Source organism: Lepidochelys kempii, chromosome 4 (genome assembly GCF_965140285.1).
Source record: "Lepidochelys kempii isolate rLepKem1 chromosome 4, rLepKem1.hap1, whole genome shotgun sequence".
NCBI classification, from domain to species: Eukaryota; Metazoa; Chordata; order Testudines; family Cheloniidae; genus Lepidochelys; species Lepidochelys kempii.
In genome coordinates, this window is record NC_136383.1 from 92,711,067 (window position 1) to 92,726,425 (window position 15,359).

A 15,359-nucleotide genomic window follows, 5' to 3' on the forward strand; every position below is an offset into this window, starting at 1 on the left:
AATAGCAGGCATAAAAGGCATACAATCAATACAGAATTAGCAGTAATTTGGGCGAGAATTGCCACAAACAAAGTCTCAGGAGTCTCTGGCTGTTGGTTTGCTGCCAGTCTTCGTTGAGCCGCGGCAACCAATGCTTTTACTGCTCCCCATGTCACGGGCTGGCTTGGGACACTACGTCTCCTCAGTCTCCATCCCGCCATTGTCGACCCGGGAGGCACCGCGTTCTCCTCCAAGGTCAGCTGAAACTCCGGTATGGGGTTCGACAGCCCCTGGTGCCACGCCATGCTGTTTCAGTGCCGGTCGCACACACTGGGCCGGAACCCACAACGGTCCTGCAGGGAGAAACAAAGCAGCATATCCCCAACCCCAAGTGATTAAAGGCACTGGGCCCAGCCATTGCGGATCGGGCAGCTAATGGTAATAGACATGCAGTCTTTCCAGTTCCTCGGACTTATGAAAATGCCAATCCGTGGGGGTCTGCTGATCTGTATTCAATGTTAAATTATTTAAAGTAAACAAAAGGATATGCATTTGTTGCTGAATGTCTCCTAAGGTTCGGAGATGCAGCTCCCCTTGTTTTAATTGTTTGTCGAGCAAGGTTTTTAGCGTGCGATTTGCACGTTCAACAATAGCTTTGCCTGTGGAATTATAAGGAATCCCGTGTTTGAAACGGACGTCCCATTGGGCACAAAAGGTGGAGAGAGCTGTGGAGCAATAGGCTGGGGCATTATCCGTTTGTATCTGGCTCGGGCGACCCATAATAGCAAAACAGGCTAGCAAATGGTGAATAACTTTGGGAGTGGCTTCCCCACGCTGTGGGGTCGCCCAGAGGAATCCTGAATAGGTATCAATGGAAACATGTAACAACGAATATGGCGGATTGTAGCAAGGGCACAGCCTCCTGGTTTAGAGACCGTGACCCAAGACAAACTTTGGCGCCCGGGTTTGCTACCTCCAATCCCCCACAACTCTTTAGAAGGAACTGTTGGCCAACCGACCGGCCACTCTGGATCACGAATCACCGAAACATCAGCTCCAGTGTCCACCAGCCCTGTAAAAGGAACATTATTTAAGAGAAGTGTTAACTGAGGTTTCGAGGGGCGGACCGACATTATTAGAGCAACAAGTGGAGAGGACATGTTGTGAGACGGCAACTGAGACAGCGTCGATCCAAAGCCGTTCCTGCCCCGGGCTTGATCCTCTGCGGCTGGCACCTGATAGGGGACTAAAATCAATTGCGCAATTGACTGTCCACGCAGGAGCGACTGCGGAAGACGGGTCCATACCTGAACCTTAATAATGCTGGGCATAATCAAATCAAGCCCTGCACTTCCGGCAGTCGCCGCCCTCATGGAGTCTATGGATTTTAAGGCAGAGGAACAGTTGTCTGAGTGGGAAACACCCCCATTTGGCCCTGGGTTCGGGGGGGGACACCCGTCGCGTGGTTTCCTGACCCGCTACGACACTGATTAGCCCAGTGATAGCCCTTCCGACACTTGGGGCACTTCTTTGAGGGGCGGGCGGGCGCCGTCGATGAGCGGCACTCCCGCTGAAAGTGACCCTCCTTACCACAGAGGTAACAACGCTTCCCCTCCTTCCCGCTTTTCCGCAGGGCGGCGGCCATAACCCCAGCTTTATGTGCTTGTGTGCCGATGTTTTGGCACGCCCACAGCATGTCCGACAGCTCTAGAACGCCAGCGGCTTGTGCTGCTTGAAGAGCACGGCAACAATCCTCGTTCACATTTTCAACCGCCATTTTTAACAGGATCTCCTGAGCTGCCACAGAGTTATCCACCTGTCGGAGGATAGCCGCCTGCAATCTGTTGGTAAAATCCATAAAGGACTCTGATGCACCCTGACGGATACTGGCAAAGCTTTTGGTAGGCTTGCCTGAATCCGGGACCTTCCGGAAAGCATGCTGGGCCCAGGTGGAAATAATGGGGAAGACGGCCTGAGGGAGTTGAGACTGCATCTGAATGGTAGCAAACTGGCCCTCCCCTGCCAAATGCTCATAAATGATACCTTGCTCTCTATATACCTGGGCTTGGCGTTCCACCATCTGCCGATACTCACTAAGCCAAATAACATACTGACTGGGCGTCAGCATCATGCGCAACAGCACCTTCCAATCTTCAGGGATCAGGGTGTACCCAGTACCTAGCCCTTCAGTGAGACCACTTACATACGTGCTGGTGAGGCCGAACTCGCGAATCGCTTTCTTTACGTCTCTGATCACCGAGTAAGGCAAACTGATCCAGTTTGCAACCTGGTTGCCCTGGCCATCATCCTGCCAGGTCACCGGACAAACTGAGACCAGATCAGCCAGCTCCTCTGCTGTAATATCTGAGCGAGTCTTCGCTGCGTGAACCATTTGTTGCACCAGCGAAAGACCCTGAGCAGACGCGGATGACCCCCCGGGGGGCCCCGGAGCATGGGGCCCCACGGGGGGATGGTGATCACACACTGACTCCAGTGGGGAAGGCCAGGGAGGCGGTGGTAATAGAGGCACTGGGGGCGAAGCAGGGGGAGGGATGGCTGCAGGAGCGGACGGGGGTGGCGGGATCCGCAGCCCCTCTGTTGGCGCGGGAGAGGGCCTTTCCGAGGCGACACGCTGTGTCGCATCGCCAGGAGGGGGGATGGCTGCAGGAGCGGACGGGAGTGGCGAGAGCACCAGCCTCGCAAGGGAGGGCCTGTCCGAGGCGACACGCTGTATCGTGTCGCGGCAGAGGTGCCAGGCATGTAAAGCCTGCATGGGCGCCCGAGGCTCTTTGTGCAATGTCTGGCCCAACTGCTCCCAGTCCGCTAGCTTAAGGGTTCCAGCTTCAGGGTACCACGGGCACTGGGCACTCACCTCCTGTAGCAGGAGAGTGAGTTCTCGAGAGGGGCAGTCATGCTGAGCCTTACACAGAAAATACTGTAGCTCACTGTGGTGTTGCACTTGCAAAGCAGAGAGGGAGCTTCCCATACTTACCACAATGAAAAATACTCACCGGGATCAGCGAAGTGGATGAGTGACGCATCTGAAACCCTTGCCGGGCGAGGTGAGTGCTGAGGGCCCCACGTTTGGGCGCCAGTTGTTGCAGTTCAATGATAAGACAGCACAAAGCTTTAAGCAAGCAAGCAGGCTGGTCTGCCAACGGGCTGGTCCGCCTGTCAGCTTTCCACCCTCTCTTTTATTTCTCTCCCTCCTGCGCATTACATACTCCAACAGATAAAAGGAATACACTGGCTTTGTTTAACATTCTTATTTACCAATTTCTATCTACTGCATTCCTTGCTCTCGGGCCTTGAGCCCAGTCCTCGGAGGCTTCCCACAGTTCATGTCATCTGGGCGAGATTCCAAGGTTCATGCCCTTGAGAGGAGCCGTGTGTGCACAGCTCCTATACAACACTCCGGGTGTGCCCTGAATGTTGCCAAGTGCATGAACCCCGTATGAATCCTACACACTTGTAAGTTGCACTTTCAAGATAAAGAGATTGCACTACAGAGATTGTATGAGGTGACTTGAAAAATTCTATTTCTTTTATCATTTTTACGGTGCAAATATTTGTAATAAAAATAATAATATAAAGTGAGCACTGCACACTTTGTATTCTGTGTTGTAATTGAAATCAATATATTTGAAAATGTAGAAAAACCATCCAAAATATTTAATAAATTTCAATTGGTATTCTGTTGTTTAACAGTGTGATTAAAACTGTGCAATTAATTGAGATTAATATTTTTAATCGTGATTCATTTTTTGAATTAATCACGTGAGTTAACTGTGATTAATTGACAGCCCTAGAAAACAGGAAACTCGACAAAGGCAAAATGCATTAATATTCTTCCCTGGTGCAAGCTGGGAGGTGCCTTCACAGACCAATACCTGGAATGTTGGTATCCATAATATAGATAAGGACGGTACAGACCAAGTTAAGGAACTACTACAAACTGATGGGTTAGATTTTAGTGATGTGTAAAGGGATTTGTAACTTGTAAAATCATCCTATAAATACTGAAATGCATATCTTTGAAGAACACCTTCTGTGAAAACCTAAAAGGTGAACATGCTGTGAGAATTTGCATCCTGGAAAGAGGGTATGTATGTCTCTTTTTCTTGTTGTATTGTTTTGTCTTTAGACAATAAATTTGGCTAAGTTCGGTTATTTGGTCACTTGAACATTTTTAAGAATGAACCATGAGTATAGCCAAACAATTGGCCACACCTTTTAGTCAATAGCATTTAGAGAAAAAAGATTTTAAAACAGGATACAATCTATGCACATCTACCTTACCTAAAGCTCTTTGACGGTAACCAAGGTAGGTCTATTTTCTTCAGACACCCCACTGGATGCCTGTGTCTCTGTCTGGTTTCTCTGAATAACTATGACCTCTCTCTGGAGACAGGGTTCCTTTTAAACCCGACTATAGTTCTTTCTGGGAACATTTGTGTCAGGAAAAATTGATTTTTTTTCAAAACTAATTGAAAAAGGGGTGTGAGCATGGTTGAAATTAATTTAAAACATTGAAAGACTATTTGCTGGAAATGTATTGCGTTATTTACGAGCTCTAGAAATTTGAGCTTTGATGATAAATTTGTGTAATGCTTTGCTTCCTGGAGTAATTTGTCACTGGAGCTATCTGTCACTCAAAAGTACTAATTATTTGTTTTTAGCATATTAACTAGGCATTAATATGCAAAAACATATCAACATATTTTCAACTACTATTGCTCAGGCAAAGTAACTGATCTTGCATTCAGGAGAGGATTTTTTAAATTTTATATGGGTTTATGCTATTAATTACCCTGACCTACTCCAAGAAATTTTACGCTGACTAATCAGGGCTCATAGAACAATCTGTTATTTCACTGATGCCTTTCTAAATATTTCCCTGCTCAGTAACTCAGCAGAGATAACATTTATCCTTCTCAAATTCAACCCCCTCATTTGTACTCTATATAGTGCTGTGTGCAGTGACCTGAGAATGTGTAATTGATGTTTTTGAGGCTCCCACAATGTTGTTTGAACTTATTTAGCAGAAAAAGGCAGATTTATTTATTTATTTAGTGGAAGTAGGCCACAGTGTTTGAAAAATTCAGCTATATTGAAATGTATAGTAAGTCCTATAAACTCTAATGCTATTTTTCAGCAACCTTAGCTGTTTCACTAATGAAATTTGTTACTCTTGGAGAAATAGGAGAGCATCAATATTACAAAGGTTAGAACAGGATAATTTCTTTGTCATGACTACCTCTAACACCCAGAACACCGGTAGTTTGTGAGAATGAATAACAGTTTGGGAGAACATTAAAACAAATTACTCCTACCTGCTTTCTGTAATATCTATAATAACTATCTATCCTCTTGCTGTTTCTGTTCCAGTAAAATTTTAATTTTAAATACACTTTTTGGACTTTTACGTTAAACTCTTCTTTCACTCATGTTTCTTTTCCTTTATTACTTTCTGTAATATTTCATCTAGTGGTAATTAATTTTTTTAATCTGACAGTCCTTCAGCTTTGCTGTTTTGAAAGAGTTTTGAAAATACATTAATCAAGTTGAGCATATTTCAACACTATTCAAATGACTTTTGGGAATGTATGTAATTTGTGCTGATTGAGTACAACACTTTTTGAAAAATCCTTCCTACCGAGGGCTAATAAGAGTGTTTATACTCATTGCTGTGCCAGGTGTATATATGATAAACTGACATTGCTCCTCTGAAGTGTTTAAAAAGGGATCTTCCTTGGAGTGATTATAAGGTCTGCTGCATGGTAGGCTCTTGACAGACTCCTTATTTACCAGGCTGCTTTGGAGGACTGTGTCTTGCTTGATGATCATTTCAAATTTATCAAAAAGCACTTGGAAATCACACTAGGTTATGTGACAGAGAGATGGTCAACCTGCTTAGCCCACCAGAATGTATCTCCTCACAAACAACTTCAGTGATTATTCTTATTCCTCAGGGTCCAGTGTTATAATTCCCTACATATGGAACTGTCTTCAGAGTAGCTATAAAATCAAGTTGTTAGAATGCTAAGTTAGAGCTGAATCAAATATTTGCTAGAAAGGAATTTATTTAACATATAGTACAGGGTCTGGGAGGAGGGACTGTGCCCTTTCAATAGCCGTATTATGGTGACCACTGTGGTTGAAGAATGATGCTAAAAGTTGAGGATATGGATGCCCAGCAGTGGAATGCAGGGTCATGTATCCTTCAATCCTCTTGTGGTAGACAAGTGCAAATTAGGTAAGAAGAATACATGACCACATAGCAAGCGATCCATTCCTTACCACACCGACCCCTGTTGGCTGTAAGAAAATGAAAGCTATAATAGTGACAGTCAGGAAAGGCATGTGCTAGGTCTACCGCCTTACATCTCGTCTTCAGCCATTACCAAATCCTCAGTTAAATGAATGCAGTTCTGGAAAGGAATGACAATGACACCCTTCATCACAAGCCTTTCCCTACAATGCCCTAACCTCACTGAGTTGCCTTGTTTCTCAGAATAGTACCCTGATACCCTCACTGAACGTACCATAGGCCATCAGTTAATTGAGTATTTCCCACAACAGAAGACAACTTTCATTACTGGAAATATGGAGAGATGTAATGTGGAAACATCCTCTCCAGACTCTTAATCAGGACTATGGAACAACCAAAGGAGACTTCCTCCAGAGAATGCATCCCAGTTTCTACACTTAGCCCAGTGCATGCTGAGACAGGACTTTGGCAGCTTAGTCAGTAGTGTGTGATTTTTCAGTGAGTGCAGACATGTCTGATAAAACTCCTTATTTATTACTTCACTATCGAGGATCTCCATAGTAACCTGGGAATGATGGAACTGCTTGTATGTGCAAATTTAGTAGCATCACCCTCCCCACACCACTAACCCTTACTGTTCAAAACCCCTGACCTGAGGATATGTCCATTGCCTGATGGGACTCGGGGTCACCAGTGACACAAATATAGGGGAAAATTTTCAAAGACACCAAAGGTAGTTAGGTGCTCAACTCCCATTTATACTTCAGAAAATCTCTCCATTGGTTTCTTGTCAAGCTGTGTCCATTGGTCTACAGGTAGGTGTGTGTTTTGTGTAATCTGAGGCTTTGTCTCTATAAGTACATTCACCACTGCTCCATTGCACAGTATCTACTTGTCCATCCTATTTGTGGGCATGAATTGTTTGTATTTGCTGGGCCTGGGTTCTCCAGCCGCACACACTCAGAGCGTCTTGATCATTAATTGTCCAGCTGAGCAGCTTGCATTTGGTATACACAGGAAAGAATTGGGAGTTTGGGATTTGTATGGTGCTTTGAACAGTTGTCCCACAGTAGAAGGCAGGGTGGAACCATGCCATCTCAGCAGAAGTATTAGGAGGGATCTTGTTCCATCCCAGTGTGAATACTGAGGGCAGGATCTGATCCCACAGCATACACTTCCATCCTTTCTGGAGGCTTGGAAAGGCAAACTAATAATAGCAGGACTCAGTTCTGTCTATGCTGTTAACTAGTGAAATGCTCAATTGCTTTATGGCAAATTTTGAGAACATTTAAACATTTTCTTTACAGCAAATTGTTTTCTCCAGAGATCTAACATACAGTAACATTTTCCAAGCCATTAGTGTGGTAGAATCTGCATTCTTCCACTTCAACAATAACTATTCTTTTGTCAACAGTGTCACTGTTAGCAGCTACTTGTTAACTAGACTCATTTGTGGGCACAAGGGTCCCCTAAAATGTCTGAACTTGGTAAAGGGCTAAGTTTTATAGCAAGTATATTATCAACCAGGCAGTGGTATCCAACCAGTGTCTCCCAGTGACCAGACATCTCTAAAATATATATACTAAACTCCTAGAACTGGTGTAGCATCCCCAGCATTTGTCTGAGCTAGTGATTTTTTGGCCAAGATATTCAAAATAGCAGCAGGCTCCTAACTTCCTATTTAGGCACCTGAATAAGTAGCCTGACTGCAAAAGTGTTAAGCCCCGCAGTTCCCATTGGAGGCAATAAGTCTGATCCAAAGCCCCCGAAAGTAAATGGGAGTCTTTCCATTAATTTAAATTAGCTTTGGATTAGGCCTAATGAAAGCTGCTGATTACTTAGTGCTTTTAAAAATCAGGTCATTTATTTAGGTTCCTAAATTTGGATCTAGGACTGTAACTTTAGGCTTTCAAGTTCTAAAATCATTGCTTTTTGTTTTCAAAATCTGTAAAAGGAAATTAACTTCTATTGCTGCTTTGATTTTGAATTGCGTAGGTCTTTGCCTTGCACTAAAGATGGCTTTTATTACATTCCTATCAATCTTTTTCCATTGGACCATCACCAATGTTAATTTTTAATTCCTTTTTCAGCCTTCTGTTCCACTCTGTTTAACATTTATAGGGTCTATTAGACATAAATCTTGGAAACAAAATGGCTTGCTGGAATTTTTTTTTTAAATATATGTATGGTTTTGTTTTTAAATGAGTGTTATAAATTAGTCTACCACAAAATTGAAGCACAGAATGATGTAAGAAAATTAATCAACTGTGAATTTTAAAAAATGATATGTCACTGAGGTACTGGAATAAGCCAAAATAGGGCCACATATTATTAAACAAGTTTGATGAGTGACATCAATCTTTTATTTCTCTATCAACTTTTAGGTATCATGCAAGGTTCCCCTTTAAATATTAGGGACCATATTCACTACCTCAGGCCTCTCAGTGGAACCCAGAGTGCATGATCCCGGTTACAAGAAGTCCACCAGGAGCATTGATGCAGCACTACAAACTGCTTTCATCCCTTCTTCCATTGGAAGGCATACACTGGGCTGACCACCATAGCCCATAAAATCAATGGAGCTAGACAGGGAGGCGGTGGGGTCAGGACACCTGAGAGATGGTCTATTTCAGATGGCTCCCAAACAGATTCAACCCATGTCCTAGACAGTTTCTGCTATCAGGGCTTATGATGGGGAGATCTGCCCCTTAAGGATAGTGGTGGTTAGGAGTCATCCCTGTCACATAGTGTGGCTCCTTGAAGATTTTGGGTGGTCTTATGTACAGAGATGGAGGAGATATTGAGAGAGAGGAAATAGTCCCAGGAATAAGAAGTTTGGGAGGAATGCTGTTACTGTCTCTTTAAGGGCCTGGGAGGGACCAGGAGCCTTGCAGAGTGGATGAGGCAAGGTGTCCCACTCTCCCAGCTAATTGGGATGAGCTCCAGGAAGGGGACCAGCATATATACCCCCTCCTCCCCCATAACAAGGTAGACACTAGTAGGAGAAGACTGACTCGCTGAATCCTTCCAAGTGGAGAGCTAATTGGGGAAAAGGGTCCAATTGAAGGAGGAGCTGATTAGGCTTTAGAGCTGGCATCAGCCGCAGCTCAGAGTAGAATTGAGGGAACTACTGTTTGAAGGAGGGAGATCCTGACAGCCACAAGGCAAGAGTCAGTGGGACTGCCTGAAACACAATCCCAGCCCCTGAAGGAGGGCAGGGGGAGACTCCTGACTGAAGGATCAAGATACCGACTGCCTTAAGGTGACAGACAGAGGTACTGTTAGAAATACATCCCAGCTGCTGGCAGAGGGGCTGGGAATGGTTTTGAGGAAGCACCTCCATAACTGGCTAAGAAGAAGCCATGAGGAACCACAACTCCAAGGTGGGGACAGTGCAGTCAGCAGACCTGGTAAAGACACCGACAAGCAGGGCAAAGGTAGGAGTGGCAAAGGGACCAAAGGAACAGTCTGTATCTGCCTTAAACAAGGTCCCTGGGATGGATCCCAGAGGAGAGGGTGGGCCTGGGTTACCCTATCTTTTCCCTAGACCAAGAGGGGAAGTACAGGTGTCAGGAGTGAAAGAAGCTGAGACCTATGAGTCCCAGATGGAGGCTGAGGGCTGGGCTTAGAAGCCACTAGACTTTGTGGTTTTTTATTTTTAACGTTTTTTGTTAACCCTGGAAGGGGAGTGGACTGAGAGGTTACCTGGCTGCAGGGCTAGGCCACAGAAGGTACAGACTGTTGTGGAACCAGCAAGAGTGAAAGAACCCCTGCAACCCTGTGTTCTGACACAAGGGGTACTCTGGTGGTGAATGTGAGCTGTAACAGGACTCATATGGAATCCTGAGTTTAGTTTTTTGGCCCAAGAGGAGTCTGATTTCACTTGCAATCTGTGAATAACCAGAAAAATACTGGACTTTACCACATCTCCTAAATATATATTTTTAAATCAAGCTTGCCAAGTATCTCGAATTGTCTTTCAGCCACAAACATATGAACTCCATGTAAGTTGAGGGAAGCTTGTGTCCCAAGAGGGAGTGCTCCTGATTTTAACCAGCTAACTGAGTAACTGGACTTCTCTCTGTACTTCTAGAGGATAGTGATCAGATGCAGGAGGGAAGAGGAAGAATTGTCCAATATATACATTTCCAAATTTCTATTTGGGTGCAAAAAATTATCTTGCTAATTCTCATAATGAAAATGAACTTTGCAGATAATTTTGGTAAAATTCAGTTTGTCCAGATCAGAATTATATTAGGTGCTCTTGAGTTTCCACTGTCTGCTGTATTGTTGCCAAATATAGGAAAAAGAGTAATATTATATCATTCAGTCAAACCCCAGAGAAAACTAAGTTTATCAAAATAAAAGATCTAGAGGTGGCTTGATTATAGTGTATAAGTATATTCACAAGAGAGAAAATGCCAGGTACTTAAGGGCTCTTTAATTTATCAGAGAGAGGCATAACAAGAACCAGATGGCTGTAACTTAAAGACAGACACATTCAAATTAGAAATTAGGGCGCACACCGTTTTAACAGTGAGGGTGATTAACGTTGGAACAAACTGCCAAGGGAAGCAGTGGATTCTCCATCTCTTGCTGTCTTCAAATGAAGACTGGATGCCTTTCTGGAAATATGCTTTAGTCAAACACAAGATATTGGGATCAGTACAGAGATGCTGCGTGCAATTCTATGGCCTGTACTTGACAGGAAGTCAGACCTAGATAATCTAACGATCCCTTCTGGCTTTAACAATCTATGTAAGTCCAAGGAAACACACAGCTGTGGGGAAAATAAAAAAAGTCTTTAAAACAATTTCTGCCTATTATGTTATATGTAGATACTAGTGAAGAGAATAGTGAGTGAAGAAGGAACTGCAGGACTGGGGGTGAAAATCTTTGGCATAAGTCAAGCATGGTCAAAAGCAATTAAAGCACTCTTGTTCTAAAGTTTTTGTGTCCATATTTGGAGGCATATTACATATGTACCAGATGCAACAAAAATTATAAAAACTAACAGCTTGATTCATAAAATTGTCCTAGGCCAATTATGTATTCATTTTTCATCTTCATTATGCAGAACTTTCTGGGAAACCTTTTTTTAGCAGAGGCTGGTTTTCAGTTTATTAAAGATCTGTTCCCCAGTGCACATTTTCTGTTCTAAATCAAGAGCTTGCATAGCTCAAAATAAAAAGGATACTATTCTGCTCAAACAGCACCTGCTTTTTAAAAGAAGCGTGGAGCCCTCCCGACAGTGATAAAATGCTTCCACTTCCTGATAGCTGATGTGTGCAGTATGGAGAACCACAAACTGTTAGTCCCTTTCAATACAGGGAAAAGTTATTGTGGAGGTGATCACTGCAGATGGGGAAGAAGACGATGCTTTTGCATTTGGGAGAGTATAGCCTCAGTTAGGGCTGGCTGACATCTTTCTTTCTTTTTTTCTCTCTCAACAGTGAAAATATCCATGACAAATCCTTGTCATTGTTGCCATTTTTCTGGCTTTCCCAACACATTTTGTGTGCCTCTTATTCTCACAGACTTGTGTCAAAAATGGCATTGAAGTGGTTATTGACATATTTGATTACCTGGTTTTTGGACAATGTTTTCAGTAATTTTTTTTAAACGTAATGGGTCTATTTTGAATACTTTGGGATGAAAATAACTCAAATCTTTCAAAAAAATTTCAAACAGGTGTATCCAGAATAAAGAGGTGGGCAACAGCTGAAGCTATGTTTCATTGCTCACCGGTTGACATTATTGCCACTTCATGCACGGGCAGGCAGCTTTCTGTGAGAATGCTGCATGTTTAAATCATGTGTGAGCACACATTTTACACAGGCGTCCTTGGCCACAGCTAAGCTAGGAAAAGTTGTGTTTCAATGTCTAAAGAGTTCTAATTTTTCACATGCAATTATCATGGTTGCTGTGGTGTTGAGGTCTTTGTATTGGGACCTCAATGCTCCCCATCCTCCTTCTGGCACAGGTGTGACACCGTCCATCTCCTCTCCAATGGAGCATGGTTACTTTGGGCGCATGCACAGATTCCCAAGTTGCATTCAGCTCTTTCTCCTTTTGCCTCCTTTAAGATGATCTCCTAAGTGGGGGCCAATGGGAAAACACGGGCAAAAGTATTTGAAATGTAAGTTGTGCTAGCACAAACAACTTGATATTTCAGCTACTGTATTAAATGTATATAATGTGCAGAAAACTTTATTGATGTGTAACGATTTGGGATCCAAGGTTATCAAACAAACTTATACAAAGCAGCCCCCCACATCCTTCACAAGGAAAAATATTAATCTATGAATAATATGTATATTTCCTAGGTTAGTTCAAGGGATAGTTGTAGCTATACTGGGTTAGTGGGAACCCCCGTGGTTAAAGTATTCATCTGGGTGGTGGGAGACTGGGTTCAAATCCCTGTTCCAAACAAGGCAGAATAGGATTTGAATTCAGGTCTTCCACCTCCCAGATGAATACTTTAACCACTGGGGTTTAGAATACTGAGTGGGAGGTACTACCACCAGTGGGTTCATGACTGTGGATCCTGAGCAGAGATAGTGCCTTTGGGGCAGAGGCACAGTGAGGCTAAGGCCTGAATGCACAAAGAGACTTGGGTATTATGATGATGAGCATCACAATGCCTCACTTTAGGTGCTTAGAAAATCACTGCAACTCCCAAAGCCTGAGTTAGGCACCTATGCTCCTGTACAATGCAGGGGGAGAGACAGGGACCTTAAATTGAGATTCATAAAAGCCAGCACATGAGGTAGGGAGCCGTCTAAGATAGCACAAACCCGCATCATCGGCCACTCCCATTGGTTAAGCCCTGCCCCGTCTCAGCATAGGCAACTGTGTCTGGGTTGCAGGGAGGCACCTATCTCTGCTTGAAAGTCTGAGCTTCAAACCTTCTCTTGGTACTAGGCATCTACATCACTTTAGCAAGAAGCCAGGGGTAATCTGAGAGCCCTCCCTCAGAACTTTTAGCCCAGTGCTTGGGGTATTCCTCTTGGATGTGGGAGGTCAAGTCCCTCCTCTGCCTGATGGGGAGAAGGGATTTAAAGAGTGGCCTTCCACCTCTTGGGTGAGTGTTCTAACCATTCGGCTACAGGACGTTCCGGCGCAGGGCTCCCTCAGTCGCTGCTTTTGAAGCTGTTGCACTCTGGATGAATAACGAATCATTGTAGAAGGGGAACTGGCTCCTGGGTTTCCCATGTGAGTGCTCTAACCACCAGGCTAGAGCCATTCACATCTGTGTGTGCTCTCTCTTTAAGAGTTATTTGTCCTCTTCATCTTCTCCTCCACCCCCCCCAAAGCTGTTTTGTGTGAACTCACCTGAGAGGCCTGATGTGGTAGATGGTTTCTGAGCATGCCTAACAGAGAAGGGCCTGCACCTAACTTAGGTGGCTGAACACTTATCTTCCCCTAACTTGTGAATTGCTCTGGGTCTTAGGTATTTGGATGCCTAGAGTGAGGCAGCAGTTCAGAAGCCCAGAGGCAGAAATATAGGCACCTAGGGAACTTTCACAGTAAAACCTTAGGTACTGAGAGCATGTCAACACAGCAAAGAAAAATCCATGGCTGGCCCATGCCATCCAACTCAGACTTGTCACTCCGTAGACAATTGCTTGTCATTGCTGCGTAGACTTCCTGGCTTGAGCTGGACCCTGAGCTCTGAGACCCCATGGAGTCCTAAGCCTTGGCTCCAGCCCAAGGCCAGACATCTACACAGCAATGAAACAGCCCTGCAGCCCGAGTTCCATGAGCCCGAGTTGGCTGGTGCAGGCCAGCCATGGGTTTTTCTTTCCTGTGTATACATACCCCATGTGAGTTTAGGCATCTACAGGATTCAGTGGGAGTTTTGTGCATTGCAGTGGTTCCAACAGTGGGACTTAGGCCTAAATGTACAAAAGGAATAAGGTACCTAAGTGACTTGTCTGAGGTGATACAGGAAGTCTGTAGTAGAGCAGGGACTCAAACTCAAGACTCCCACATCCTATACTAGTGGCATAGTCACTGGACCATTTTTCCTCTCACTGTAACCCTGCTGAAGAGCTAGATGCTGGTGGGAACTCAAGTACTAGCAAGTTCTGTTGACATGACAGTAAAAATGATGGAAACAGCTGGAACCTTGTCTGCACTAGGGTTCTGGCTGAGGATGCCGCCAGTGAGCTATTGCTAGTACAGTGATGGCAGCGTTGGTTGGAAACTTTAGCTAACGTTCCCTTGTGACGCCAGAGCCATAGAGGTTTTGCCATGGGCAGTAGGACTATGTGTATATTCTCCTTTCAAACCTCAGTGAGAGTGGCATTTGTCTTGGAAAGGCAATGTGACTTTCTCAATATATCCCAGCACAATGTCCCAACATAGTTCAAGCTCTTTCTTGGAAGTGCTTGGCTCCAGCTTTCATGGTTCAGATCTGGAGTATCTCAGCTTTCTTCCCCACCCCTTCTCTAAGTAGCTTGAACAGGTCTCCCATTATGCTGGGGTCCCAAAAATGCACTACGTGTATCACCATCTTGCTCATTTTGCTCTACCCAAGCTGCTTGCCTCATGAACTCCTTTGTCACCATTTGACTCAGTGTCTTTTGACTGGGATTCCTATGTCTAGAACTGTCTCCCCAGCCCAGTCCTCTTTCATGCTCTTCCTATACATCCTAGCTTTCTTCTCAGGAAAGAAAAAGAAATTGCAGAACTAACAAGATGTGTGTCATTCTTCACTGCTCATTCATGTTACTTTTTGTGCCCTCTCTTCCTCATCCCTCTATTTGTATGCTGTGAAGTTAGACTGTAAGCTTTGTGGTGCGGGTGCTGGTAAACCTATAAAACACCCAGTACAGTGTTGAGTCTACACAAAGGAATAATAATAAATACATCTGAGCGTTGAAGTTGGGGTGCTGTTTGATCCTTAAAGTGAGATGAGAATACGAAATAAAGACTACATCATCCTTCTTTTCTGTCCTCCAATTTCCACTATCAGAATGACTTAGAGCCACTTTAATAATTCCATGTAGAGGTAGCACTAGTCTTTCTAAACCATCCATTAGATATTTCAACATTTTGTATACACCACACATCCCACAAGCTGTTCACTTCAGTACAAAGTTTG